This window comes from Hordeum vulgare, chromosome 7H, assembly GCF_904849725.1.
Source record: "Hordeum vulgare subsp. vulgare chromosome 7H, MorexV3_pseudomolecules_assembly, whole genome shotgun sequence".
NCBI lineage: Eukaryota > Viridiplantae > Streptophyta > Magnoliopsida > Poales > Poaceae > Hordeum > Hordeum vulgare.
In genome coordinates, this window is record NC_058524.1 from 43083060 (window position 1) to 43110868 (window position 27809).

General features: G+C 48.2%; 1 pseudogene; it reads right to left on the bottom strand.

Annotated features, from left to right (window-relative positions):
• The window catches only part of LOC123408200, a 106040-nt pseudogene that overhangs the window by 16337 nt on the left and 61894 nt on the right, over positions 1 to 27809 (bottom strand).

The window sequence follows — 27809 nt, forward strand, 5'->3', positions numbered from 1 at the left end:
TTATGGAGATTATACAGGTATAGTCCGCTAAAAAGAGCAATCATCAACCTCCTAAACTTCACAAATATTGTTTGTGCCTCCACTCTAAGTACACAAAAACTAATTCAATGAGGCAGAACCCTACCTAAATAATTCTCACAATGATACAGTCATCACCATAAGTTCCCTTGTGTGTGCATGCTCGTCTCTAGAACCTAGGGTCCTTAGCAATTCTGTGACACGGGGAATGACAAGAAATAAAAGTCAAGTGTTAATGGATAGAAAAATGGTAATACCAAACACTAATCACACATATGTACAACTAGCACAATAATGCGAGACAGTTCACCAACTATTACAGCAATTATTGGGCATGATATACCTCAAAGCCACATGATATTTTTGTCCTAACTACTCAAGCTCAGCCATAAGCCCATAACACAATCAGTGATACACAGAGTACCTTCATAACAAGGCCGGGTTTGTCAGCAAAGTATTATGAAGTTCAACACACACATGAAAAATGATAGCAGACATCCAAATAAGACAATTCATGGCAAAACAATGGCTCTACAAACTTATATTTTGCCTAAAGGCAGTCCATCATTCCTTTCTCCAAATCCAACTGCATAGGGAGAAAATCAAGAATCAAGTCAAGCAGATAACTTTGACTGGAACATCACTACATTAGCAAAGCATATGACCATGGCTAGCGGACTAAATCTAATCGCAATAAAAATCACTTTATCCTGGCCATTTTTCTTGGCTGCCATAGTGGTTTGATATATAGTAAGAATAAGTAGCTTCAGTTTAATTAGCGCTTAAGCTGCACACACCAAAGCATGCCATGAGACAAGCAAATGAAATTATGTTAAAACATTAACTTCTGCACATGAACAAGCATACACGCCTAATGGTACAACAACTCAAAATCGTCAATAAGAAAAATAAACATCATCTTATGCTTTGAGTGCTGCAGAATACAAACTTGAAACTATCTGTTGCCTAAACGAGGCAGTTGTAAAACAAGTTATGGTGAACACAAAATACTTTGTACGGTTGAGATTAGAGAGGAGCTTCAAATAAGTGAGTAAAAAACAACAAAGCAGGCTAATTCGACGGACGGGCCTTGTTCTGGATGTTAAACATAATATATTCAGATATTATGAGGCCTTGTGCGCCAAGTTTGTCACGGGGTTTGTTAGTTTTTAAGTTAGATTTGGTTTATTTCTATCCTCTTAAACCTCCCTGTAATATCTCTACAAATATATAACCTATTGAGAGATGGGTCTCTCCCAATCAACATAAACCCACGCGGCCCTTTGTATGAGTGTTGAGACCCTTCCAACATATTTTACATGGTATTAGAGCCCCCCTCTTTCGGCACATCTAGCATCAGCTCCATCTCGCCGAAACCCATCTCCAGATCATCTCCTCCCTCGAACCAAACCATGTCTTCAAGCCAAGTTACATCCATTTCTCTTACCAACACCACATCCGAGCCTCTCACAAGAACCAACTACATCCAATGGAAAGCCAAAACCCGCTCCTGAATCATGGGTCCCAGGCTATATGGGTATATAGATCAAACCACACCACAACCTAGCAAAACCATTATCACCAAGAACTCAGAAGGAAAGGAGCAATATGTTCCAAACCCTGCCTACAAGCCATGGCTGATCCAAGATCAGCAGATCGTAGCCTTCCTGCTACGGATTCTCTCAAAAGAGGTCCTTGTTCAAGTCGCCTCCTTAGAAACATCCTATGCAATATGGTCTGCTCTAGCAAACATGTTCATCACTCAATCCTGCTCCAAAGCAAACAATTGTCGCATATCCCTCTCCAATGCATAGAAAGGAACTCAGAGTGCCACCACATACATTGGTCAGTTGAGGGCCCTAGCTGACGAACTGGTTGCAGCCGGAAAACCCATAACGGAAGAAGAACTTCTTTCCTTTATTATTGCAGCGCTCGACATGGACTACCAGCCGCCGATGTCAGTGCTGGATGTACGCACTGAGCCCCTCTCGGTGGAAGATCTCTTCGGCATAATCGCCAACTTCGACCAGCGTGTTGGGATGTTCCAGGGGACTGGGCCAGGCACGTTCAAATCATTTGGAAACGATGTGTCTCGTGGACGTGGCAATAACTCCAGGAACGACCGTAACTCCAACACGGGTAGTGGGAGCGGTGGATCACAAGATGGATGCAGCGGCCGTTGCTACAACAACGGCGGCGGCTTCCACAACAACAATGGCAGCAGCTACCACAACAACGGTGGTGGCGGCGGCAACTACAACTCGAGCAACAACGGTAATGGTGGTGGCGGCGGCAACAACAGGCATCCTTACTACAACAACAACAGGGGCACCCCTTTCAAGGATATGAGGAATACGAAAAAGTGTCAAATATGTAAGAAAAATAATCATATTGCCAAGGACTTTGACTCGCGCTATGCTGAGAACAATTCCCGTAAAAAGGTTGCAGCGGCGGCAGACACCTCCTATAGTGTTGACACAAACTGGTACATAGATTCTGGAGCCACAAACCACAGCACTAGTGAGCTTGAGAAGGTGACCATGAGCGAGAAGTATCAAGGTCATGATCAAGTCCACAATGCCAACGGTGAAGGTATGAAGATTGATCATATAGGTCATGCAATTTTTCATACTCGCCATCCAAAAATTTATCTAAGAAACATCTTACATGTTCCTCAAATATCCAAAAACCTTCTCTTTGTTCATCGTATTGCCCTTGATAATCGTGTCTTTCTTGAGTTTCACCCCTATTTCTTTTTGATCCGAGATCAGGTCACGAGGCAAATTCTCTACCAAGGTAGATGTGTGCATGGGCTCTATCCGTTGATTCCCCAATTTAGAAGGTTCAATAAGAAAGTTTGTGTGTCATCAAACTTTCCTCCGAGCGGTGGCATGCAAGATTAGGCCATCCCTCCTTTATTATTGTTCAGCAAGTGCTTAGAAATAATCAGCTCCCATGTGTTGGTGAGCGTAGTCTTGAAACTATTTGTGACTCATGTCAGCAAGAAAAGGCTCATCGGTTACCTTATCCAATTTCTACTAGTGTTTCTACTAAGCCCTTTTAGCTAATTTTTTCTGATGTATGGCGTCATGTCCCTATGTCTGTTGGACGTCATACTTACTATGTTAGCTTCATCGATGACTTCAGTAAGTACACTTGGATATATCTTCTTAAAACGGTCCGATGTGTTTCAAGTTTTCAAACACTTTCAATCACTTGTTGAACGTCAATTCAATAGCAAAATCTTGTCTGTTCAATCTGATTGGGGTGGTGAATATGAAAAATTAGATTCTTTTTCAAGACTTTGGGTATCTCACACCATGTGTCATGCCCACATGCTCACCAGCAAAACGGCTCCACCGAGCACAAACATAGACATATTGTTGAGGTAAGGCTTGCACTGCTTGCTGGTGCCTCCATGCCTCTTAAGTTTTGGGATGAGGCATTTCTCACAGCTATTCACCTCATCAACATGTTGCCCAGTCGTGTTATTCACAATGAAACACCCGTCCACAAGCTTTTTCATACTCGACAAGATTATACTTCTGTTCGTGTCTTTGGTTGTGCCTGCTAGCCTAACCTACACCCTTACAACAACCACAAACTCATGTTCCGCTCAACACAATGTATTTTTCTCGGCTATAGTCCAAAACATAAAGGGGTCAAGTGCCTAGATGTGTCTACAGGGCGTGTATATATTTCTCGTGATGTTGTCTTTGATAAAACTGTTTTTCCTTTTTCCCATCTTCATCCCAATGTTGGGGCCTTGCTTCATCAAGAAATCCTCTTCTTACCCACTCATCTTACCAGTTCTCAGCAAGGGGATGGCAGTTGTACTGGTCATATGATTAATTCTTCTAACCGTGGACATGAGTCTTGTGATAGTGTAGGACAAACAGGGCAAACTTCAGTACAAATCAAAGGAGAACTCAAACAACAGCGGCTGTCATCCTATGTGGGCGCAACAGGACACCGCGATAGGATCCTCGTTGGGATCAGCAGTGTTAGAACAAGTGCAATCATCTTTCGGGTTGGAGCGTAGCCAATCCGTGCCTATAGTGCAGCCAGCAAGCCAGGTCTACATTAGGCACACGAGTCGCCTATCAAAACCAGGCATGGCTCCTCATCAGGATGTGGTGGAGTGTTGCATCGGAGCCACTCGTTCCTCTACGTCGGTCGCTTCACATCCACTTGTTGATTTGGTCACAGAAGACCTGGCTAACAATATTTTGGAATCACCTGCTGTAGAACTATCTCTAGGATCTGCTGTGCAGGACACTGTTGTTTCAATCCAGCCGACGATCACTCCACTACGCACAAGGTTACGAGCGGGAGTAATCCAACCCATTAATTATAAGATCAAGTTTGGTTTAACTTGTTCTACAGGAGAGCCTAGTACGTTCCAAGAGGCATGCAAAGATTCATAGTGGAGACAAGCTATGGAAGAAGAATTCTAAGCTCTTTAGAAGAACAAACCACTAGTAGGGAAAACCCTAAAGGTAGGAGCCTAGTAGTAGCGCTGGAACATAGCACGCACTGCTGCTACTTAGCAGTAGCACTGAAAATAGTAAGCGCTACTGATAACTACCGTAGTAGTAGCGCTGGCTATAGTTCCAGCGCTACTCCTAAACGGGGCCCAACGAGGCCATCCGCAATATCTGTAGTAGTAGCGCTTACCTCAAGCCAGCGCTGCTGCTAAGTTCCATAGCAGTAGCGCTTCCTTGAAGCCAGCGCTACTGCTAAAAGGGGCCCAACGAGGCACGGACAGCAGCTGCAATAGCAGCGCTGGTTGGGGAAAGCGCTACTGCTATGTGTAATAGTAGTAGCGCTCCTTTGGAACCAGCGCTACTGCTACACGTGGGCAGCTTCATTTACACCCACACACACTCTCCCCATTCCTCCTCCTTTGCCCTCCTTTCTCCTTTCCTCCTCCATTGTTACTTCTCCACCATTATTGTCTTTCTTCTCTCTTTATTCTACCTATCACCAACACACACCCTCTCCCTCTTCCTCCCCCATTTTCCCTATCCCCTCATATCTCCTTTCCTCCACCATTGTTGCCCTTTCACCCACACACACACACACACACCCCTTTGCCCTATCCCCTCCTATCTCCTTTCCTTCACCATTCTTGCCTTCATTTGACCCCCACACATACACCCTCTCCCCCTCCCCCCCTTGCCCTATCCCCTCCTTTTTCCTTTCCTCTCTCTAAGTTTTCCACCGTTGTTACCTCTCCATTATTTAGTCGTGCACAATCTCTCTCGGGATATGTATATAGGTGAGTAAAAAGTTGTGCATATCAGTAATGGGAATATGTGTGTTTGCGATATAAAGGGATATTGTGTGAGTGACATGACCCGTGAGTTGCTTATGTTTTGCCGAAATGTCGATTTATTTCCGTTTCGGCGAATTACGAGCAAACTGATATGTCCTATTTTCCTTATGACCCTTTTGCTTGTTATACCTTGCAGTCATGAAGGTGAGTGGTAGGAAGGTGGAGCGATACTTGCAATCTGCGATTATGGACATGTATGAAAATAAACGGACTGGGATTAGATGTCCGTGTGCAAGATGCAAAGAAGAAGTAATTTTGGACCCTTTTGATCGTGGCAGTTTGAAGGCCCACTTGCTAATCAATGGTTTCATGAATGGCTATACTCGGTGGATAAGTGAAGATGATGATGAGGACGTCCACATGGCAGGGAATAACGACATGGGTCTAGACAAGGAGATGACCGATCGACAAGAAGACGATGGCGCCGGACACGACGGCTGTGAAGAGTCCGGACACGGCGGCGGGGAAGAGTCTGGACATGGCGTTGAAGAATATTCTGGATACAGCAAAGTAGCAGAGTCCGGACATGGCGGAGAAGAGTCGATGGACACGCCGCAGACTTCGACTACTAAGTTAAGTCGTGCAGGACCCTCATGTTCGAGACCTCCTTCGCAAGAGTACGAATAGCAACAAAGTTGATGATAGAGAGGAGGCCAAGCTGGCGCCACTTGAAGTAGACTAGAAGACTCCATTATATGATGGTTGCGATCCCGAGGTTACCCGGTTGAGTTTCATGCTTGAACTTCTAAAGACGCAGGCCCAAAACAAATGGACAAACAAAAGCCTCGATGAGCAATTGAAGTATGTACAAAGTAAAGTTCTTCCCGCAGGGAACCTGTGTCCTACTAGTGTCGATGAGGCCAAGAAAATCGTTTCCCCTCTGGATCTGCCGCACATTAGATACCACGCATGCACCAGTGATTACATCATTTATAGGGGTGAGCACGCGGAAAAAATCAGGTGTCGAGTGTGCAATGCTTCTCGTTACAAGAAGGCGGGAAACAAAGCTCCTCAGAAAGTTGTATGGTACTTTTCGATCACTCCCCGTCTGCAGCGGTATTTCGTAGATCCTAAGGAAGCAAAGATCATGCGCTGGCACGTGGAGAGGAAGAAGCTTGATGACGGAGATGATCCGAAGCTGACACACCTCGCAGATGGTAGCCAGTGGAGAGCACGCAATGTCGAATATAGTTTTTTTGGATAAGATGCAAAAAAACAACGTCTTGGTGCATGTACCGATGGCATGAATCTGTTTGGAAACCAGAGCACCAACCACAGCACATGGCCCGTCTTTGTATGGATGTACAACCTCCCACCATGGAAGTGCATGAAGACAAAGTACATACACATGAGCATGCTGATTCAAGGGACGAAACAACCGGGAAATAATATTAACCTATATATGGAACTTCTAAAAGAGGAGCTAGACACGTTATGGAAATCGCCGGTCAAGACATGGGAAGCCAGCACCAGAGATTATTTCTATATGAGAATTGCGCTGATGATGGCGGTGCATGACTATCTCTGTTATGGGCACACCTCAGGCCAGGTGTGCCACGGATACAGCGTACGCATGAGGTGCATGGATGATATAACGTCTCAGCAGCTTACGTCAAAGAAGGATGGCGGGTCTGGGAAAATCGTGTACATGGGGCATCATAGATGGCTCGAAAAGGATGACCCGTGGAGAAAACGTGGAGATCAATTCAATGGCTTGGATGAGCATCGAGGACCTCCACGTAAGAGGAACGGCACTGAAATCAACGAGTCGTTGAATGTTTGGCAACAGTGCCTTGCGTCGGGAAAGATGGAAAAGGCGCCGGATCCGCTACTGAAGGTATGGAAAATGAGGTATGTTTTCTCGGACTTGGAGTATTGGCCCAATCACGACACACCTGATTGCCTTGATCAAATGCATATAATGAAGAATGTCCTCGAGAGCTTGCTTGGCACACTGATGAACATGCCGGAGAAGACCAAGGATGGGCCGAAGGCAAGGAAAGACTTGGAGGATTTGGAGATCGGGGGGATCTCCACATGCCCCGTAGAAAGTCGACGGAGGAGACGGAGACGGTGACGGGGCCAAGTCGAAGAAAAGTCAACAAGAAGGAGAAGAATTGTTGCCCCCCTTCTTGCTTCTGTTGGAAATATGCCCTAGAGGCAATAATAAATTAGTTATTATTATATTTCTTTGTTCATGATAATCGTTTATCATCCATGCTATAATTGTATTGATTGGAAACACAGTGCATGTGTGGATACATAGACAAAACACTGTCCCTAGTAAGCCTCTAGTTGACTAGCTCGTTGATCAAAGATGGTCAAGGTTTCCTGACCATAGGCAAGTGTTGTCACTTGATAACGGGATCACATCATTAGGAGAATCATGTGATGGGCTAGACCCAAACTAATAGACATAGCATGTTGCTCGTGTCATTTTGTTGCTACTGTTTTCTACGTGTCAAGTATTTGTTCCTATGACCATGAGATCATATAACTCACTGACACCGGAGGAATGCTTTGTGTGTATCAAACGTCGCAACGTAACTGGGTGACTACAAAGATGCTCTACAGGTATCTCCGAAGGTGTTCGTTGAGTTAGTATGGATCGAGACTGGGATTTGTCACTCTGTATGACGGAGAGGTATCTCGGGGCCCACTCGGTAATACAACATCACACACAAGCCTTGCAAGCAATGTGACTTAGTTTAAGTTGCGGGATCTTGTATTACGGAACGAGTAAAGAGACTTGCCGGTAAACGAGATTGAAATAGGTATGCGGATACTGACTGATGGGGTCATAGTCCTAGGGTAGGGTCATAGGCCTGTCCTACAGGTCCTACCCAAGGACTACCCCACGCAAGGGACAGGACCTTAAGTATGCCCGACTGTATTAAGGTGCCCCCATCATCCAGTCGGTAACGGGTCCAGAATCATCCAGTCGGAGACTAAGACTCGGAGGACACGGGACCTACCGACTGGATACACTCGGTGCGTCGTAACCTCCCTGGAGGGAAACTGCCGTACGTTTCCGGGTGCATTAACTAGCATTTGTAGCATACGTTACCTGTAACGCATGCATTCAATTGCCACTACTCCACCCTTGAATCAGAACCGTTGTGGAGGGCAGCACACTCTATATAAGCCGCCCTCCCCCACTAGTAAAAGGGTTAGAAAAACATTGTACTCCATATTACACTCGGTAACAAGCTCCAAGAGCACTGAGACGTAGGGCTATTACCTCCACCGTAGAGGGGCCTGAACTCATACAACCTCGCCGTAGCTAGGACTCCGCCCATCTCATCCGTACCCTACACATCTACTGTCAGGCTTATACCCACGACAGTTGGCGCCCACCGTGGGGCAGGCGTCTAAGCGACTTCCGGCGAGTTTGCGACTACTTCCTTTCGTCGTGTCGTCCGGTGGAGGTTCGAGCATGGGTCACCAGATCCTCTTCGGCGCTCTCTCCTTCGTCGTCGACGATTCGGCGTGGCTTCGGGATGCACCTCTCGACGTCGAGACGCTTCCCCGTCGTGGAGCCACGCACTTCCGTGCTGGCACTCGCGGCGTTCTTCTTCTCCAACAATCGGCTCCATTGCCGGCTTGCACCTTCGTCACGCACCGCAGCAGGCGATCTCGCAGTCCACGTCTACAACGTTGGGTGCAGCATGCCCGAGCGCGCCAGTTCGCGTCCTCTCAGGTGGCAGTTCTGGAGTCTGTTGTAGTCGCCCCACGCTCCCAGTGCTCGGACTCGGTTCCGACTGAGCTTCCTACCGAGTACGTGGGTCGTGGGCCTGCAGCAGAAGTACACATGGCCAACTCCCATGAAGATCCTCGTCAAGCCGACCGAGGTGAAGTTGGCGAAGCATCTGGTGCGCGTTGTCCGCCTCGTCGTTCTACCAGCCGACACACTCGGCGGAGCAACGTGGAGGTGTTCCGCACACCTCTCCTCAACCTGGCCGCGGCTGCCCAGATTGCCGATTCCCTCCAGCTGACTGATTCAGAGGCAGGAAGGGGAATCGAACAAATCCGAACCCTGTTGCGCACGGCGCAGCAGCAGAATTTGGCAGTCTCCCAGTCGCACAACCGGATCCGCAATAGTTTCGTCCATGCAAACACGCATAGATCGGTTCACAGCCCTGGATCTCATCAGTATCGCCGTCGCTCACGCACCCCTCCGCAGGGTGGGCCCTACGGGTCCCGGCATCATGATGATCGACATTCAGTCGGCGACACTTACGACCCAAGACCCGACGCGAGGGGCCGAATCGCTCAGCAAAGAGTCGACATGGGTCGAGCCCACCGCGATGGCCGCGATATGGCCCGTTCGAGTGGAAGCAGGGCCATCGTATCTGGTCCCGAGTGTTTTAGTCGAGCCATCCGCTCGGCTGATATCCCGCCCAACTTCCGATTGGCTGCGAGAATCGGTAAATTCTCAGGAGAGTCCAAGCCCGAAACATGGCTAGATGACTACCGAGTGGCAGTCCAGATCGGAGGAGGAGACGACCATGTCGCTATGAAGCACCTCCCTCTGATGCTCGACGCCTCGGCCCGAGCTTGGCTGAACCAGTTGGCCCCCTCAAGCATTTATAGTTGGGCAGATCTAGCCCGAGTGTTCATCAGAACCTTCGAAGGAACGTGCAAGCGCCCTGCAGGTCTTGTGGAGCTTCAGCACTGTGTCCAGAAGCCAAATGAGCCCTTGCGCGACTTCATCCAGCGATGGACGACTCTTTACCACACGGTGGAGAACGTCACCGAGCATCAAGCAGTCTGCGCCTTCAAGGCAGGCGTGCGGTACAGGGAGCTGTACTTGAAGTTTGGTCGAACCGGCGACATCTCCATGAGCAAGATGATGGAGATAGCAACTCGCTATGCAAATGGCGAAGAAGAGGACCGCATCCGGAGCGGTAAACACAAGACAGTCGGCGATGCCGATGGGGGTAACACTCGGAAGCAGAAACCGAAGGTTCCGCCCACACCGCAAGCAGAAGCTGCAGCTGTCACCAGCGCCAAATTCAAAGGCAAAGGGAAAGTGCAGTTCACCCCCAAGAAAAAGCCTTTCAACAATCCCATTCTGGACCAGCCTTGTCCAATCCATACGAAGATGGATGAGGAAGGTAAGCCCATATACGCAAAGCACACCACTCGGCAGTGCCGTCTCCTGATCCAGGGTTTCAGCGAAGGGCAGCCGAGTGAGAAGAATCCTGAACAGGATGAGGAGGACAAGGAGGATCCGTTCCCCCAAGTCCATGCAACCCTCATGATCTTCGCTGACGTCGAAAGCAAGAGTCGACTGAAGCTAGTAAACAGAGAAGTCAACATGGCAGTTCTGACTGCCCCCAAGTTTCTTAAATGGTCTCAGACTGCGATTACCTTCGATCAGTCGGATCATCCAACACATGTCCCCACCCTAGGAAGGCAGGCTCTGGTCGTCGACCCGGTGGTGGAAGGAGTTCGACTGCGCAAAGTCCTAATGGACGGTGGCAGCGGATTGAATATTATGTACGCCGACACTCTCAAGGGGATGGGCATTGCGATGTCCAGACTCATCGAGAGCAATATGCAGTTCCACGGAGTCGTCCCAGGGCGGAAGGCCAAATCACTCGGCCAGATTGCATTGGAGGTCATCTTCGGCTCCGGCAAGAACTTTCACAAGGAGAAGCTCACGTTTGAGGTGGTGGACTTCCAGAGCGCTTACCATGCAATTCTGGGCCGCCCGGCATATGTGAGTTTCATGGCACGACCGTGTTATGTGTACTTGAAGTTGAAAATGCCCGGTCCAAAAGGTGGTATCACCATCACCGGCAACCGCCAGCGAGCCGAGGAGTGTCTGCAAGAGGGGTCGCGGATCGCCGACCAGCAGATGGCTGTACTCGAGCTCGAAGAGTACAAGAAGACAGCCGACCCTGCCGACTTAATGCGCTCAAAGAAGCCAGCTTCTGAGTCCATGTTTCAGTCGGCGGGAGAGACTAAGAAGGTCAGCATCCACCCGACGGACGAGTCTGCCGCCCCGACGAACATCTCCACCACCCTGGATCCCAAATAGGAAGCCGAGCTCACCCAATTCCTCCGTGAGATCTGGGACATCGTCGCATGGAAGCCATCTGACATGCCGGGTGTACCTAGGGAGTTGGCTGAGCACCGACTGCATGTGGATCCCGCTGCTCGGCCCGTCCGAGAGCGCCTGCGCCGGTCCGCCGCGCACAAAACGAAGGCAATCGGAGAAGAGGTGGCTAAGCTGCTAGCTGCCAGATTCATTCGCGAGGTTCACCACTCCGAGTGGCTCGCCAATGTAGTCATGGTGCCCAAGAAGGACAAGTCACTCCGAATGTGCATTGACTTCAAGCACCTCAATAAGGTCTGCCCGAAAGACCATTTTCCGCTCCCCCGCATAGATCAAATTGTCGATTCGACTGTGGGGTGCGAGCGTTTATCATTTCTTGATGCCTACTCGGGTTATCATCAGATCCGTCTGTATGGTCCCGATGAGTTGAAAACAGCTTTCATCACCCCGTTTGGGTGCTTCTGCTACATCACCATGCCTTTCGGTCTGAAGAATGCAGGAGCTACCTTTATGCGCATGATCCAAAAATGTCTCCTCGACCAGATCGGTCGCAATGTGGAGGCATACATGGATGATATCGTAGTCAAGTCCCGCAAAGGTTCCGACCTGCTGACTGACTTGGCAGAAACATTCGCCAACCTTCGTAGGTACGATATCAAGTTAAATCCTGCCAAGTGTTCATTCGGTGTTCCCAGCGGAAAGTTACTCGGTTTCTTCGTTTCTGAACGAGGGATCGATGCAAACCCCGAAAAGATCGGGACCATCGTCCGAATGGAGAGGCCGGTCAGAATACACGATGTTCAACGACTCATAGGTTGCTTAGCAGCTTTGAGCAGGTTCATCAGTCGACTCGGAGAAAAAGCACTTCCTCTGTACCGACTCATGAAGAAATCATATACCTTCGAGTGGACAGACGAAGCCCAAGTCGCGTTCGACGACCTCAAAGTCCTACTTTCCACCTAGCCGGTTCTTACTGCTCCGCTCAGTAAAGAGCCCCTTCTTCTGTATATCGCGGCTACAAATCAAGTCGTCAGTACTGTTCTTACAGTCGAGCGAGAAGAAGAAGGCAAAGCATACAAAGTTCAGCGGCCAGTGTACTACGTCTCCGAAGTCCTGACACCTTCCAAGCAGAGGTATCCCCATTATCAAAAGCTTATCTATGGGATCTATTTGACTGCGAAGAAGGTTGCCCATTATTTCCAAGACCACTCGGTGTCTGTCGTTTCTGATTCTCCTTTGTCGGAAATTCTCCACAATCGAGACGCGTCAGGCCGAGTGGCGAAGTGGGCGATGGAGATGCTGTACTGTGACATCAAGTTCGAGGCCAAAAAAGCTATTAAGTCTCAAGCCCTGGCTGACTTTATAGCAGAATGGGTAGAACAACAGCAACCGACTCACATCTACTCGGCTCATTGGACAATGTTCTTCGATGGGTCTAAGATGTTGAATGGATCCACTGCTGGCGTTGTGATCGTATCACCAAAGGGTGACAAGCTCAAGTATGTGCTTTAGATACACTTTGATTCCTCTAACAATGAGGCAGAGTATGAAGCTCTTCTCTACGGATTGCGCATGGCCATCTCACTCGGCGTCCGTCGCCTGATGGTCTACAGGGATTCAGACTTGGTGGTCAACCAAGTGATGAAAGAGTGGGGCGTAAGGAACCCCACTATGACAACCTACTGCAATGCAGTCAGGAAGCTGGAGAAGAAGTTTGAAGGTCTAGAACTTCATCATGTTCCAAGACTGAAGAACCAAGCGGCGGACGAGTTGGCGAAGCTCGGATCCACTCGGAGACCCGTCCTGAGTGATGTCTGCCTCGAGCACCTCCATCTTCCTTCAGTCAAAGAAGATCCCTTCACGGAAGAGCCAAGATCTGTGACGTTTTCACGCACGACATGTCAGAAGCTGCACGTTCCAGGCTGGCGATTTGGTGCTCCGAGTGGATCAGCAAAGACCACACAAGTTGGCTCCGGCCTGGGAAGGTCCTTTCATCATTTCAAAGGTGCTGAACAACATTCAGAAGGAGACCGACGAACCCCGCGCGTGGAACAGAGACCTCCTCAAGCATTTTTATACGTGATCGCCGACTGAAGCAGTGTAACGAACAAGTTTTGGAGAAATAATATACAGCAGATTCAATTTCTTTTGCAGATTCAGAGTCCTTCCATGGTTGCAGACTACGGACACAAAAAAAAAACTTAGTTACGATCCCGAATCGTCTAAGTAACACCTATCTCCGAGTGTGCACTTTACATCACACTCACGGGCTTAGCTGCGATCCTGCATCGCCTAAGTATTAACTTCTCCGAGTGTGCACTTTACGTCACACTCGGGGACTTAGCCGCGATCCTGCATCACCTAAGTATTAACTTCCTCCGAGTGTGCACTTTACGTCACACTCGGGGACTTAGCTGCGATCCTGCATCGCCTAAGTATTAACTTCCTCCGAGTGTGCACTTCACGTCGCACTCGGGGGGCTTAGCTGCGATCCTGCATCGCCTAAGTATTAACTTGCTCCGAGTGCACTTTACGTCACACTCGGGGGGTCTTAGCTGCGATCCTGCATCGCCTAAGTATTAACTTCTCCGAGTGTGCACTTTACGTCACACTCAGGGACTTAGCTGCGATCCTGCATCGCCTAAGTATTAACTTCTCCGAGTGTGCACTTTACGTCACACTCGGGGACTTAGTCGCGATCCTGCATCGTCTAAGTATTAACTTCCTCCGAGTGGGCACTTTACGTCACACTCGGGAACTTAGCTGCGATCCTGCATCGCCTAAGTATTAACTTCCTCTGAGTGTGCACTTCACGTCGCACTCGAGGAGCTTAGCTGCGATCCTGCATCGCCTAAGTATTAACTTCCTCCGAGTGTGCACTTTACGTCACACTCGGGGACTTAGCCGCGATCCTACATCGCCTAAGTATTAACTTCTCCGAGTGTGCACTTCACCTCACACTCGGGGGACTTAGCTGCGATCCTGCATCGCCTAAGTATTAACTTCCTCTGAGTGTGCACTTCACGTCGCACTCGAGGGGCTTAGCTGCGATCCTGCATCGCCTAAGTATTAACTTCCTCCGAGTGTGCACTTCACGTCACACTCGGGGACTTAGCCGCGATCCTGCATCGCCTAAGTATTAACTTCTCCGAGTGTGCACTTCACCTCACACTCGGGGGCTTAGCTGCGATCCTGCATCGCCTAAGTGTTAACTTCCTCCGAGTGTGCACTTCACCTCACACTCGGGGACTTAGCCGCGATCCTGCTTCGCCTAAGTATTAACTTCTCCGAGTGTGCACTTCACCTCACACTCGGGGACTTAGCTGCGATCCTGCATCGCCTAAGTATTAATTTCTCCGAGTGTGCACTTCACCTCACACTCGGGGACTTAGCTGCGATCCTGCATCGCCTAAGTATTAACTTCTCCGAGTGTGCACTTCACATCACACTCGGGGACTTAGCTGCGATCCTGCATCGCCTAAGTACTAATCTTCCTTCGAGTGTGCATTTCACGTCACACTCGAGGACTTAGCTGCGATCCAGCATCGCCTAAGTACTAATCGCTTCTCCGAATGTACACTATACGTTACGCTCGAGAACTTAGCACTGATCATGAATCACCTAAGTCCTAATATTCTACGAGTACACATTAAGTGTTCAACTCCAAACAGCATTCAAGCAAAATAATAAGTGTTTTCGTGGTGACTCCAACAGTCTAGACATGATAACAGACTTGGTGCGGATCAAGCTTATCCGCACCGATCTAAAAGTATGACGGCCAACAGAAGTGGCCAGAATATCGTACAGTCAAACACTCGGCATATCGAGGATAAAGTTCGATCATGAGTCAGCTGGGCCCGCGTCAGGACTGGAGGGTTCCACAAAGGTATCCAGGTCGATTCCATCAGCAATGCGGGTCGCAGTCTCCAGGAATGTCTCCATGAAGTCTTCGAATTGAAGCTTCTTCGTGTTGGCGACTTTCAAGGCTTTCAGCTTATCTTCCCGCACTTCTTTGCAATGGACTCGGACCAAGGACAGCGCCACATCAGCACCGCAACGCGCTGCCGATTTCTTCCAAGATTGCACTCGGGCCGGAATGTCCCCCAGTCGCCCCAACAGAGTCTCCATCTTCTCCCGCGACTCGTCTTACGGCCAAAGCTCCTTCTCAATGCGGCCAAAGATTTCTCTCAGTCGGTTGATGAACGGACCCACTTTGCCTACGCGGATATGAGCCCGGAGTAGATTCCGGTTGGCGTCCTCGCTGAGTGGCACATTGCCCTTCATGGATCGTTCCACGGCCGCCGCTTCAGCTTCCGCGTCACCACAAAAATCTGCAACAAACGAGCAAATAGAATTTACAAACCGAGTGTTCGTCACAAGATACAACCACTCGACAAATCATCAGACTTACCAGCCAGACGACTCATCATCTGGACATCCCAGTCGTTCACATACTTCTCCTCAGCTGTCCATCGTTTATTCCGAGCAGCCATTTGATCGTACACTTCGGTCCTCTGTTTCTTCAGCCTCTCCACCTCCGCCACCAACGCCCTGTTTGCCTCCAATGCTTCCTCCAAGGATTTCTCTCGAACTTCCAGCGCGTTCTTCAGGCCAGCCATGGCGAGCGTTGCGGCTTCTAGTTCACCAGCATATTGGTTCTTCTCGGCCTTCAAGGCTTCATAAGCGCTCCCCATCTCACAAGTTTTCTACAAAACGAAACAAAGGGTTATCAGCAACTTTCTCAATACACACTACGTTCTTCAGACCCCTGCCGACGCAAGCAGTCGACAGCGGTCTCGGGGACTACACCCAGTGGGTTCACTAAGAGTGACCCCACTGGCATGCACCTCAAGCAGGTCTGCCCTATTGAGGTGCACGTTTTCACCTACGCCTCCGAGGCTAAAGCTACTCCACCTGTGTGCAGTTTACTCTAGGGAACTCTTACCGCAAGAGTGCTCCGACTACAGTAAGTACTTGCACTCAAAAATCTTGTCTACGGACACGACACAAATAAAGACCAAATGTATAAAGACAACTGTCGGTGCAAGCACTCGACAGAAGTCTCGGGGACTACACCCACTGGGTTCACTCGGAGCGAACCCATTGCAAACAACAGACTACGACAACACCCAGTGGGTTACAAAAGAAAAGTAAGTACTTACTAGACTACTTACTCGGATGTCGTCGCGCAGCTCCAAGCTCCGCTGGTACAAAGCCGCAACGGAGTCATAAGCCTTCTTGGCCTCCCCGGTCATCAGCTCCGCTTGGATCATGGCTCCCTTGGCCGCTCCCACCTGCTCCTCTGGGACACACCGAATGCTGAATTTAACATTCGACGAACCGGGAATCGTAGGAAGATCCTGGGGCATCCCAAGATTCGCCCCAGTCAGTTCGTCGCCCACCGGCACTGGTTCGGTCGGTGGAGGCACTTCAGTCGGCGGAGCGTCAACGGCAGGGGCAGCGGCAGGAGGAGCAGCCTCAAGGAGAGGCTCCACGACAGGCTCCGCGGCCGGGTCGGCTCTCCCTTGCCCGTCTTCGTCCGGGTGAATCGCCCCTGACAAGCCGAATAGCATGATGATTCAGAAAAAGAAAAGGATAGTACAGTCTACAGGAATAAAACACCTGACTCTCCTACAACATACCCGGCTGGGACGAGACTACGTCGTCTGTGTCCATGGCGTCATCCCCTTGGCGGACCGGAGAGGTTGTAGAAGTGGCGACCCTGTCAAGTGAAGCCCATTCGACTTGTAAAGCGGGAGTTCACTCGGATAACATAAAAAGCCGAGAGTTGGATTCGCTTACGTGGATGTGACGGGGATGGCAACCCTCATGCGCGGCAGAGCCCTCCGAGGTTTGGGCCCACTCGGTTTGGGCGCCCTGGGAGATTGGCCTGCAGGCTCAGCGGGGGCGTCCGTGGACCTCTTCGTGCCTCGAGCACTCAGGACCGCCGGAGCGGTAGGTAGAGCACTCGACAACGCGGGAGGAGCCGAAGAGACAACAGGCTCATGTCGACGCTTACTCCACTGTTCTGGCGGTGGAGGCGGAGAGTCGCGCTCTTCGTCTTCTTCCTCCTCCTCGCTGTCCTCCTCCTCCGACTCCCTGCTGTCGGAGACATATTCAGCGCTCTCCACGCTCCCCTCCTGGCTACCTTCTTCCTCCTCCTCCTCCGGATCCCCGTTCGAGACAGGGGAGGACCAGTTGGTTCATTCCTACATGAGATTCAGTCGGAAACATTAAGCATCACACGAGGATATAAATGAACGACTAAAATCAAAACAGTTCGATATATTCGGCTAATGCTACTCACCTGATTCGGTGGCAGGTTGTCCGCGCTATAAGGCACCACTCGACGAGCTCCTTTAGGGTTCTCGCAAGGTCCCGTGATTTGGAGCACTATCGAGGTCACCTTCTCCTCGAGTATGCCCACCGCGACGGTCCGAGTGAAATCCTCGGGCCCTGTGTAGAGCCACATAGCATGGTGGCGAGCTTGTAGAGGCTGGATCCGCCGACCGGTGAAGACTCCCAACAGGTCAATACCGGTGACCCCCCTCCTGACAACATCCGCGAGTGCCTCGACCAAAGGCTGGATGTCATTCCTCTCGGCTTTCGAGAGGGCGAGTTGCTTGGGTGGAGCAGGGCGGTCTAGACTAAATGGAGGCAGCCCAGTCGACGCGTTCGGACAGGCTATGTCCTGGCAGTAGAATCACGTCGACTGCCAGTTCCTAACCGACTCGTTCAACTGGAGAGCAGGGTAGCTACTCCGACTCTTTTTCTGAAACCCTAAACCCCCGCAGAGCTGGAGGAGATGCGTCTTGTCATCCGACTGACTAAGACGTTTGATGGTTTGAGAGCGGGCGAAGAAGATATGTTTGAATAAACCCCAATGAGGGGGACAACCGATAAAGCATTCGCACAGAACAATGAAGGCAGAAAGGTGGGCAATGGCATTCGGAGGGAAGTAATGGAGTTGAGCACCAAAATGATTCATGATGCCTTTGAAGAAGGGGTGCGGGGGGAGAGAAAAACCTCTGTGAACATGGCTGAGGAGCAAGACGCGCTCCCCCTCCCGTGGTGCCGGCTCAATCTCGTTGTCCACCAGCAACCTCCAAGACTTATGCACGAGCTGGCCGTGCTCTACCAGCTCCAGCAGGTCCCCCTCCGTCACTGTGGAGGGGAGAAAGTCTCCCTGGATCCATCCCGCTGGCAATGGCCGCTGCCGCCGCTGAGCAGCCGCCGCCTTGCCCTTCTTCTTCCTTGCTTCCATCTTGCTGGTCTGGCCCTTGGTCATGGCGGCGATGGCGAGCTTTCGAGAAGGATGGGAAGGGAAAGGTGTATGAGCGCAAGAGGTGGCAAGGAAGACGGAGCAAGCAAGAGCAGAGGATTCGGCGAGCGTAACCAAAGGGTCTCGTCGGCCAGAGTTAAATAGAACACCGACTGGGTCGCTCGCGAGCGGGCCCGAAATCTTATCCGCCCAACCAGCCGCGGCGATATCGGTGGAAGAGTTGAAGGCGCGAGGATCGAGGAGTCAGGCGCTACTCGAGCGCGCTGACGTCGCCCCCGCTAAGCGCGCGGAACCCGAAATTTGAGATCCCGGAAAATCCGCCGATGTCAGTTGACCGGTCGTGTCAAAAGATGATGCGAAAGCACTCGGTTCCCGACAGTCCATTCCGCAGAACACATTCACTCTGATCATTGGCCAGGAGAGATAGAATGGATAGAGGCAAGCAACGCCCAAGCCGAACCTAGTCCAGTCGGATCTGAGCATCGAGCACTGCTTTGACGTTTCAACCCCAATCCATTCGGGGACTAATGATGGGGTCATAGTCCTAGGGTAGGGTCATAGGCCTGTCCTACTGGTCCTACCCAAGGACTACCCCACGCAAGGGACAGGACCTTAAGTATGCCCGACTGTAGTAAGGTGCCCCCATCATCCAGTCGGTAATGGGTCCCGAATCATCCAGTCGGAGACTAAGACTCGGAGGACACCGGACCTACCGATTGGATACACTCGGTGCGTCGTAACCTCCCTGGAGGGAAACTGCCGTACGTTTCCGGGTGCATTAACTAGCATTTGTAGCATACGTTACCTGTAACGCATGCATTCAATCGCCACTACTCCACCCTTGAATCAGAATCCTTGTGGAGGGCAGCGCACTCTATATAAGCCGCCCTCCCCCACTGGTAAAAGGGTTAGAAAAACATTGTACTCCATATTACACTCGGTAACAAGCTCCAAGAGCACTGAGACGTAGGGCTATTACCTCCACCGTAGAGGGGCCTAAACTCATACAACCTCGCCGTAGCTAGGACTCCGCCCATCTCATCCGTACCCTACACATCTACTGTCAGGCTTATACCCACGATACTGACGATCGAATCTCGGGCAAGTAACATACCGAAGGACAAAGGGAATGACATACGGGATTATATAAATCCTTGGCACTGAGGTTCAAACGGTAAGATCTTCGTAGAATATGTAGGATCCAATATGGGCATCCAGGTCCCGCTATTGGATATTGACCGAGGAGTCACTCAGGTCATGTCTACATAGTTCTCGAGCCCGTAGGGTCTGCACACTTAAGGTTCGACGTTGTTTTATGCGTATTTGAGTTATATGGTTGATTACCGAATGTTGTTCGGAGTCCCGGATGAGATCACGGATGTCACGAGGGTTTCCGGAATGGTCCAGAAACGAAGATTGATATATAGGATGACCTCATTTGATTACCAGAAGGTTTTCGGAGTTACCGGGAATGTACCGGGAATGACGAATGGGTTCCGGATGTTCACCGGGGGGGGGCAGCCCACCCCGGGGAAGCCCATAGGCCTTGGGGTGGCGCACCAGCCCTTGGTGGGCTGGTGGGACAGCCCAAGAAGGCCCTATGCGCCATAGATAGAAAATCAAAGAGAAAATAAAAAAAAGGAGGTGGGAAGGAAGAGAAGGACTCCACCTTCCAATTCTAGTTGGACTAGGATTGGAGGAGGACTCCTCCTCCCCTTGGTGGCGCAGCCCTTGGGGCTCCTTGAGCCTCAAGGCAAGCCTCCCCTCCCCTCCTCCTATATGTATGGAGCTATTAGGGCTGATTTGAGACAACTTTTGCCACGGCAGCGCGACCAGATACCTCCACGGTTTTACCTCTAGATCGCGTTTCTGCGGAGCTCGGGCGGAGCCCTGCTGAGATTAGATCACCACCAACCTCCGGAGCGCCGTCACGCTGCCGGAGAACTCACCTAATTCTCCGTCTCTCTTGCTGGATCAAGAAGGCCGAGATCATCGTCGAGCTGTACGCGTGCTGAACGCGGAGGTGCCGTCCGTTCGGCACTAGATCGGAGCGGATCGTGGGACGGATCGCGGGACGGTTCGTGGGACGGTTCGCGGGGCGGATCGAGGGACGTGAGGATGTTCCACTACATCAACCGCGTTCCTTAACGCTTCTGCTGTGCGATCTACAAGGGTACGTAGATCGAAAATCCCCTCTCGTAGATGAACATCACCATGATAGGTCTTCGTGCGCGCAGGAAATTTTTTTGTTTCCCATGCGACGTTCCCCAACAGTGGCATCATGAGCTAGGTTCATGTGTAGATGTAATCTCGAGTAGAACACAAAAGTTTTTGTGGGCGGTGATGTGCGTTTTGCTGCCCTCCTTAGTCTTTTCTTGATTCCGCGGTATTGTTGGATCGAAGCGGCTCGGACCGACATTACTCGTACGCTTACGAGAGACTGGTTTCATCGCTACGAGTAACTCCGTTGCTCAAAGATGACCGGCGAGTGCCGGTTTCTCCAACTTTAGTTGAATCAGATTTGACCGAGGAGGTCCTTGGATGAGGTTAAATAGCAATTCATATATCTCTGTTGTAGTGTTTGCGTAAGTAAGATGCGATCCTACTAGATACCCATGGTCACCACGTAAAACATGCAACAACAATTAGAGGACGTCTAACTTGTTTTTGCAGGGTATGCTTGTGATGTGATATGGCCAACGATGTGATGTGATATATTGGATGTATGAGATGATCATGCTGTAATAGTTAATATCGACTTGCACGTCGATGGTACGGCAACCGGCAGGAGCCATAGGGTTGTCTTTAAACTAACGTTTGTGCTTGCAGATGCGTTTACTATATTGCTAGGGCGTAGCTTTAGTAGTAATAGCATGAGTAGCACGACAACCCCGATGGCGACACGTTGATGGAGATCATGATGATGGAGATCATGGTGTGATGCCGGTTACAAGAAGATCGTGCCGGTGCTTTGGTGATGGAGATCAAGAAGCACCTGATGATGGACATATCATGTCACTTATGAATTGCATGTGATGTTAATCCATTATGCACCTTATCTTGCTTAGAACGACGGTAGCATTATGAGGTGATCTCTCACTAAAATTTCAAGACGAAATTGTGTTCTCCTCGACTGTGCACCGTTGTGACAGTTCTTTGTTTCGAGACACCACATGATGATCGGGTCTGATAGACTCAACGTTCACATACAACGGGTGCAAAACAGTTGCACACGCGGAACACTCGGGTTAAGCTTGACGAGCCTAGCATGTGCAGACATGGCCTTGGAACACATGAGACCAAAAGTTCGAGCATGAATCGTATAGTTGATATGATTAGCATAGAGATGCTTACCACTAAAACTATTCTCGACTCACGTGATGATCGGACTTGAGATAGTGGATTTGGATCATGTACCACTCAAATGACTAGAGAGATGTACTTTTTGAGTGGGAGTTCTTAAGTAATATGATTAATTGAACAAATTGTCATGAACATAGTCTAATGGTCTTTGCGAATTACGATGTAGCTTGCGCTATAGCTCTACTGTTTTTAATATATTCCTAGAGAAAAATTAGTTGAAAGTTGATAGTAGCAAACTTTGCGGACTGAGTCTATAAAACTAAGGATTGTCCTCGTTGCTGCGCAGAAGGCTTATGTCCTTAATGCACCACTCAGTGTGCTGCACCTCGAGCGTCGTCTGTGGATGTTGTGAACCTCCGACATACACGTTTCTGATGACTACGCGATAGTTCGGTGCAAAAACTTAATGGCTTAGAAGCGTGGCGCCGAAGACATTTTGAAACGTCACGGAACATGAGTGATGTTCTAAAGAGATGAAATTGTGATTTCATGCTTGTGCCCTTGTTAAGAGGTATGAGACCTCCGACAAGATTCTTTGTCCATGAAGTAAAGGAGAAAAACTCAATCGTTGAGCGTGTGCTCAGATTGTCTGAGTTCGACGATCAGTTGAATCAAGTGGGAGTTAATCTTCCAGATGAGATAGTGATGGTTCTCCAAAGTCACTGCCACCAAGCTGTGAGAGCTTCGTGATGAACTATAACATATCAAGGATAGATACAATGATCCTTGAGAGATTCGTGATGTATGACACTGCGAAAGTAGAAATCAAGAAGGAGCATCAATGGTTGATGGTTAGTAAAACCACTAAGTTTCATGAAAGGCAAGGGCTAGAAGGGATACTTCGTGAAACAGCAAAAGAGTTGCTGCACTAATGAAGAGAACCAAGTCTAAACCCAAATCCGAGACTACGTGCTTCTGTTATGAGGGGAACGGTCACTGAGGCGGAGCTACCCTAGATGCTTGGTAGATAAGTAGGCTGGCAAAGTCGAAAGTAGTATATTTGATATACATGATGTTGATGTGTGCTTTACTAGTACTCCTAGTAGTGCGAGGGTATTGGATACCGGTTCAGTTGCTAAGTGATTGGTAACATGAAATGAAAGCTACGGAATAAACGGAGACTAGCTAAAGGCGAGGTGACAATACGTGTTGGAAGTGTTTCCAAGGTTGATATGATCAAACGCCGCACACTCCCTCTATCATCGGGATTGGTGGTGAAACCCAAATAATTGTTATTTGGTGTTTGCGTTGAGCATGAACATGATTGGATCGTGTTTGTTGCAATACGATTATTCATTTAAAAGAATAATAGTTATTCTATTTTGAATAATTACCCTCAATAGTTTATTGAATCTCGATCGTAGTGTTACACATGTTCATAATATTAGTGCCAAAGGATAAAAAGTAATAATGATAGTACCACTTAGTTGTGGCACTGCCACTTGAGTCATGTTGGTGTAAAATGCATGAAGAAGCTCCATGCTGATGGATCGTTTGGACTCACTTGATTTTGAATCACTTGAGACATGCAAAACATGCCACATGAAACAAGTAGAGTAACTTGTTGGGAGTAATGCATTTTTGATGTGTGCAGTCCAATAAGTGCTAATGCACGCAGTGGATATCATTATGTTCTTACTTCACTGGCGATTTGAGTAGATACAGGAGTATTTACTTGATGAATCACAAGTCTGAAAGGTTGAAAAGTTCAAAGCTATTTTAGAGTGAAGATCGTCGTGACAAGAGGATAAATAGTCTACGATATGATCATAGTGATGAATATCTGAGTTACGAGTTTTGGTACGCACTTAAGACAATGTGGAAATTGTTTCACAGTTCATGCCACCTGGAACACCATAGTGTGATGATGTGTCTGAACGTCTTAGCCACGCCCTATTTGATATGGTGCATACTATGATGTCTCTTATTGAATTACCACTATCGTTTATGGGTTATGCATTAGAGACAACCGCATTCACTTTAAATAGGGCACCGCGTATTTCCGTTGAGATGACACAGTATAGACTAAGGTTTAGAGAAATCTAAGCTGTCGTTTCTTGAAAGTTTGGAGCTGCGATGCTTATATGAAAAAGTTTAAGTCTGATAAGCTCGAACCCAAAGCGGATAAATGCATCTTCATAAGATATCCAAAACAGTTGGATACATCTCCTATCTCAGATCTGGAAGCAAAGTGTTTGTTTCTAGAAACGGGTTCTTTCTTGAGGAAAGGTTTCTCTCGAAAGAATTGAGTGGGAGGGCGATAGAACTTGATGAGGTTATTGAACCATCACTTCGACTAGTGTGTAGCAGGGCACAGGAAGTTGTTCCTGTGGCGCCTACACCAATTGAAGTGGAAGCTGATGATGGTGATCATTGAGCTTCGGATCAAGTTACTACAAACCTCGTAGGTCGACAAGGTCGCGTACTACTACAGAGTGGTATGGTAACCCTGTCTTGGAGGTCATGTTGTTGAACAATAATGAACCTACGAGCTGTGAAGAAGCGATGGTGGGCCCGGATTCCGACAAATGTTTGGAGGCCATGAAATCCGAGAGAGGATCCATGTATGAAAACAAAGTGTGGACTTTGGAAGAACTACTTGATGGTCATAGGACTATTGAGTAAAGATGGATCTTTAAAAGGAAGACAGACGATGATGGTGATAAGTCACTATTAAGAAAAGCTCGACTTGTCACAAAGATGTTTCCGACAAGATCAAACAGTTGACTATGATGAGACTTTCTCACTCGTAGCGATGCTAAAAGTATGTTAGAATTATGTTAGTAGTTGCTGCATTATTTATGAAATATTGCACATAGGATGTCAAAACATTGTTTCCTCGACGGTTTCCTTGAGCAAACATTGTATGTGATACAACCAGGAGGTTTTGTCGATCCTAAAGATACTAGCAAGTATGCAAGCTCCAGCGATCCTTCAATTAATGGACTGGTGCAAGCATCTCGGAGTTGGAATATACACTTTGATGCGATGATCAAAGATTTTGGGTTTGTACAAGGTTTATGAGAAACTTGTATTTCCAAAGAAGTGAGTGGGAGCACTATAGAATTTCTGAGAAGTATATGTGGTTGACATATTGTTGATCAGAAGTAATGTAGAATTTCTGTGAAGCATAAAAGGTTGTTTGAAAGGAGTTTTTCAAAGGAATACCTGGATTGAGCTACTTGAACGTTGAGCATCAAATATCTATGGAGATAGATCGAAAGCGCTTAATAGAAGTTTCAACAAGATGCATGCCTTGACAAGTTTTCGAAGGAGTTCAAAATAGATCAGCAAAGAAGGAGTTCTTGGTTGCGTTGTAAGGTGTGAATTTGAGTAAGACTCAAAACCCGACCCCGGCAGAATAAAGAGAATAGACGAAGGTCATCTTCTATGCCTTGGCCATAGAATCTGAAGTATGCCATGCTGGGTACCGCACCTGATGTGTGCCTTGACTCAAAGTCTGTTGAGAGGTACAGAGAGTGATCCATGATTGAATCATTAGCAGCGGTCAAAATTTATCCTTAGTAACTGATGGACTAAGGAATTTTTCTTGATTATGGAGGTGGTTAAAGAGTTCGTCGTAAAGGGTTACGTCGATGCAAGCTTTGACACTAATCCGAATAACTATGAGTAGTGAAACGGATTCGTATAGTAGAGTAGATATTTCGAGTATTTCCGAATAGCACATAGTAGCAGCATCTATAAGATGACATAAAGATTTGTAAAGAACACACGGATCTGAAATTTTCAGAACCGTTGACTAAAACCTCTTTCACAAGCAAGACGTGATCAGACCCCATAACTATATGGGTGTTGGATTCGTTGGAATCACATGGTGATGTGAACTAGATTATTGACTCTAGTGCAAGTGGGAGACTGTTGGAAATATGCCCTAGAGGCAATAATAAATTAGTTATTATTATATTTCTTTGTTCATGATAATCGTTTATTATCCATGCTATAATTGTATTGATTGGAAACACAGTGCATGTGTGGATACATAGACAAAACACTGTCCCTAGTAAGCCTCTAGTTGACTAGCTCGTTGATCAAAGATGGTCAAGGTTTCCTGACCATAGGCAAGTGTTGTCACTTGATAACGGGATCACATCATTAGGAGAATCATGTTATGGGCTAGACCCAAATTAATAGACGTAGCATGTTGATCGTGTCATTTTGTTGCTACTCTTTTCTACGTGTCAAGTATTTGTTCCTATGACCATGAGATCATATAACTCACTGACACCGGAGGAATGCTTTGTGTGTATCAAACGTCGCAACATAACTGGGTGACTATAAAGATGCTCTACAGGTATCTCCGAAGGTGTTCGTTGAGTTAGTATGGATCGAGACTGGGATTTGTCACTCCGTATGACGGAGAGGTATCTCGGGGCCCACTCGGTAATACAACATCACACACAAGCCATGCAAGCAATGTGACTTAGTGTAAGTTGCGGGATCTTGTATTACGGAACGAGTAAAGAGACTTGCCGGTAAACGAGATTGAAATAGGTATGCGGATACTGACGATCGAATCTCGGGCAAGTAACATACCGAAGGACAAAGGGAATGGCATACGGGATTATATGAATCCTTGGCACTGAGGTTCAAACGGTAAGATCTTCGTAGAATATGTAGGATCCAATATGGGCATCCAGGTCCCGCTATTGGATATTGACCGAGGAGTCACTCGGGTCATGTCTACATAGTTCTCGAGCCCGCAGGGTCTGCACACTTAAGGTTCGACGTTGTTTTATGCGTATTTGAGTTATATGGTTGATTACCGAATGTTGTTCGGAGTCTCGGATGAGATCACGGACGTCACGAGGGTTTCCGGAATGGTCCGGAACACTAGTGGGGACGGGGCCTTTAGCCCCGGCCCGTAAGGGGCTTTAGTCCCGGTTCACCAACCAGAACTAAAGGGGCGGGACTAAAGGCCTAACCTTTTCGTCCCGGCCCTCTTACACGCCGGGACTAAAGGTGCTCCAAGTGGGCGCTACGGGGGCAGGCCCTTTAGTCCCGGTTCGTTACACGGACCGGGACTAAATATTTTTAGATTTTGCTGGTTTTTGGGTTTTTTTTTGAATGAAATTATTTTTGGGTTTTAGGGTTTTAGGGTTTAGGTGTTCAGGAGATTAACGTGATGCCTCGTTTGGTGTTCGGGAATTAGTTTTCATATAATTTAAATAGAAATAATTATGCATATATATATATATATATATAAGATTAACTTATCTTACAAGCGATCATATATATACAATTATATGGAGATCTGAATTATCGGGACTAGAGCCCGTCTATTCGTTTACATGGACGAACATCAGTAATGGCCCTTAGCTACACTAAATCGTCCTTTGTCTTCTATAGCTTCCTTCCTCAGAAATCCCCGTTGCTGTGGTAGGACCTTCGTCCTCATGGCCGTGTGCTATATAAGAAGAGGAGATGAATATGAATATCAATCATGATAACAAAGAATGACGGGTAAAAATAGAGGTGTGAATGTTCATTGCTTACGTCGAATCTGTGATCCTTGAACTCAGAGGTAAACGTGCGAATGGTCTCGCAAACATAGTATCTGCATAGATGCGTTCCCCGTGGCTGCTGGTTGCACTTTACGAGAATAGAATATATATAATCAAAATAATAATCTAGCATCATAAATGTATTGAAAATTGATAGAAGTATATCATACTACTACTTACCTGAGCCGCTCTAAAGGTCAGCTTCTCAGGAAAGTTACCGGT